The 3,492-nt window shown below is 44.7% G+C and overlaps 1 non-coding gene across 1 annotated transcript; it reads right to left on the bottom strand.

The window, feature by feature from the left end:
• Positions 1-547: 547 nt before the first annotated feature.
• On the bottom strand, positions 548-685 carry LOC119938394. The gene has a single exon (XR_005454424.1). It is a non-coding gene; the product is annotated as a small nucleolar RNA SNORA7 (small nucleolar RNA).
• Positions 686-3,492: the final 2,807 nt, after the last annotated feature.

Here is a 3,492-nt window from a genome sequence, read left to right on the forward strand (position 1 = left end):
CTTATGAATGCCTTCCCTCTTAAGCATGCAGTGTTTTTATATAAAAGGAGTTTTTTTAGGCTTATTAGGTATAAGGATAAATCATGATTTTGATGAAGAATGTAAAAATGTAGACATTGGACTGCTGTGAAATCATTTTCCTCAATCTGCGCAAAACCATAAGAGATTGTGGCTGAAGTCCAAGTTTTGTCCCAGTCTGTGGCGCTGGGAAGAAAGTGGTGGCTTTTCTGGAGGAAATTTTTCCTTTCTTCTCCTAAGACTCCATCTCTGCTCCTGGCTCCCTTTCAACCCATGAAAATATCAAGAATCAGTCAATCAATCAATGGTGTTTAACTGTACTAAGCACTTCTTATACTGTAGTCATCTCTGACTCATAACGACTCAATGGAAGCAATCTCTCCCAGAGTGCTCCAAGTCCATCAGCAATCATTCTGGTAGTGTATCCATAGAGTTTCCTTGGTAAATATGTGAAGGTGGTTTACCATTGCCGCCTTCAGCAAAGACTTGAGTCTCTGCCCTCAACTCTGCCCAGCACAGGTAAGTTTTGACTTGTAGCAATTTGCCTTCCACTCACTAGACACTGCCCAAGCTAGGAATGGAATGGATGTGTCTCTGCTTGACTTTCCCTCCAGTAGCTGAGACTGGTAGAGTATTGGAAACTCTCCGGGTGCAATCCTGAGAGGGGACTAAGCATTTAGGAAAGTACAATACAACAGTTGGAAGATGTGATCCCTGCCCATGAAGGGCTTCCAGAGAAGCAGCATGGTGTAGTGAAGCAGCGTGGCTCAGTGAAAAGAGCCCGGGCTTTAGAGTCAGAGGTCATGGGTTCAAATCCTGGCTTCGCCAATTGTCAGCTGTGTGACTTTGGGCAAGTCACTAAACTTCTCTGTGGCTCAGTTACCTCATCTGTAAAATGGGGATTAAGACTGTGAGACCCATGTGGGACAACCTGATCACCTTGTATCCCCCCAGTGCTTAGAACAGTGCTTTGTACATAGTAAGTGCTTAACAAATGCCATCATTATAATTATTATTATTATTAGTGGATAGAACTTGGGCCTGGGAGTCAGAAGCTGATCCCAGCTCTGCCACTTGTCAGCTGTGTGACCTTGGGCAAGTCAATTTGCTTCTCTGTGCCTAAATTACCTCATCTGTAAAATGGGGATAAAGGCTGTGATTCCCATGTGAGAAGCAGCTTGGCTTAGTTTAAAGAGCATGGGCTTGGGAGTCAGAGGTCATGGGTTCTATTCCCGGTTCGCCACTTGTCGACTGTGTGACTTTGGACAAGTCACTTAACTTCTCTGTGCCTCAGTTACCCCATCTATAAAATGGGGATTAAGACTGTGAGCCCCACGTGGGACAACCTGATAACCTTGTATTTACCCCAGTGCTTAGAACAGTGTTTGGCACATAGTAAGCGCTTAACAAATAACCATCATTACTATTATTATTATTTTTATGTGACAGGGACTGTGTCCAACCTGATTTGCTAGTAACCACCCCAGAGCTTAGTATAGTGCCTGGTGCATAGTAAGTATTTAAATATCACAATGATCATTTCCAGGGCTTAGAACAGTGCTTGGCACATAGTAAGTGCTTAACAAATACCATAATTACTAATTGTTATTATTTACAGGGGAAGCTGAATCTCAGGCAACTTGATCCTTGGATCAACCCGTGTCTTTTCTAAAAAAACTTTCTCTCTAATGGATTCGATTTGTAGAATGGAGTCTGGGCAGATCACTGAGAAAATGTGCCATTGCATCATCATCATCATCATCAATCGTATTTATTGAGCGCTTACTGTGTGCCGAGCACTGTACTAAGTGCTTGGGAAGTACAAATTGGCAACATATAGAGACAGTCCCTACCCAACAGTGGGCTCACAGTCTAAAAGGGGGAGACAGAGAACAAAACCAAACATACTAACAAAATAAAATAAATAGAATAGATAGGTACAAGTAAAATAAATAAATAAATAAATAAATAGAGTAATAAATATGTACAAACATATACATATATACAGGTGCTATGGGGAAGGGGAGGAGGTAAAATGGGGGGGATGGAGAGGGGGACGAGGGGGAGAGGAAGGAAGGGGCTCAGTCTGGGAAGGACTCCTGGAGGAGGTGAGCTCTCAGTAGGGCCTTGAAGGGAGGAAGAGAGCTAGCTTGGCGGATGGGCAGAGGGAGGGCATTCCAGGCCCGGGGGATGACGTGGGCCGGGGGTCGATGGCGGGACAGGTGAGAACGAGGTACGGTGAGGAGATTAGCAGCAGAGGAGCGGAGGGTGCGGGGTGGGCTGTAGAAGGAGAGACGGGAGGTGAGGTAGGAGGGGGCGAGGTGATGGACAGCCTTGAAGCCCAGGGTGAGGAGTTTCTGCCTGATGCGCAGATTGATTGGTAGCCACTGGAGATTTCTGAGGAGGGGAGTAATATGCCCAGAGCGTTTCTGGACAAAGATAATCCGGGCAGCAGCATGAAGTATGGATTGAAGTGGGGAGAGACAGGAGGATGGGAGATCAGAGAGAAGGCTGGTGCAGTAGTCCAGACGGGATAGGATGAGAGCTTGAATGAGCAGGGTAGCGGTATGGATGGAGAGGAAAGGGCGGATCTTGGCAATGTTGCGGATCTGAGACCGGCAGGTTTTGGTGACGGCTTGGATGTGAGGGGTGAATGAGAGAGCCGAGTCCAGGATGACACCAAGGATGCATGTTGATAGTCACCATCTTCAACATCACTAGTAGGGATGATGATCCATTTGTCTATTTATTGAGACCCTACTGACTGCCAAGTATTGTGCTGAGGGTTACTCTGTGTGGGATACTATACTATGTACTTAGAAACTCAGTTACCTCATCTGTAAAATGGGGATTAAGACTGTTAGCCCCATGTGGGACAAACTGATCACCTTGTATCCCCCAGTGCTTAGAAAACCTGGGTTCTAATCCTGGTTCTGACAATTGCTTGCTGTGTGACCTTGGGCAAGTCACTTAAGTTCTCTGTGTCTCAGGTTCCTTAACTGTAAAATGGGATTAAATCATATTGCCTCCTACTTAGTCTGTGAGCCCCATATGGGACAGGGACCATTTCCAATCTTATAAAAACTTTTACCTACCCCAGGACTTAGTGCTTAACCATAGAAAGTGCTTAACAAATATTATATAAAAAAAGACAACAACCCAGCCCTTGAAAAGCTTGAATTTGATGATCTGACGCTTTTGGGGATGCTCACAAAGTATAGATTGTGAGGTGACTGTAGTAGAAAAGACCTACTAACCTTACTGTGCTCTTAACCACTTCATTCATCCATTCATTCAATCACAATTAAGTGCTTACTGTGTGCAGAGTACTGTACTAAGCTCTAGGTAAAGTACAATACAATAAACAGTGACAATCCCTGCCCACAATGAGTTCACAGTCTAGAGGGGGGAAGACAGACACCAATGCAAATAAATAAAGCTATGGATATAAATGTAAGTGTTGTGGGGTTGGCG

Source organism: Tachyglossus aculeatus, chromosome 1, assembly GCF_015852505.1.
Source record: "Tachyglossus aculeatus isolate mTacAcu1 chromosome 1, mTacAcu1.pri, whole genome shotgun sequence".
NCBI lineage: Eukaryota > Metazoa > Chordata > Mammalia > Monotremata > Tachyglossidae > Tachyglossus > Tachyglossus aculeatus.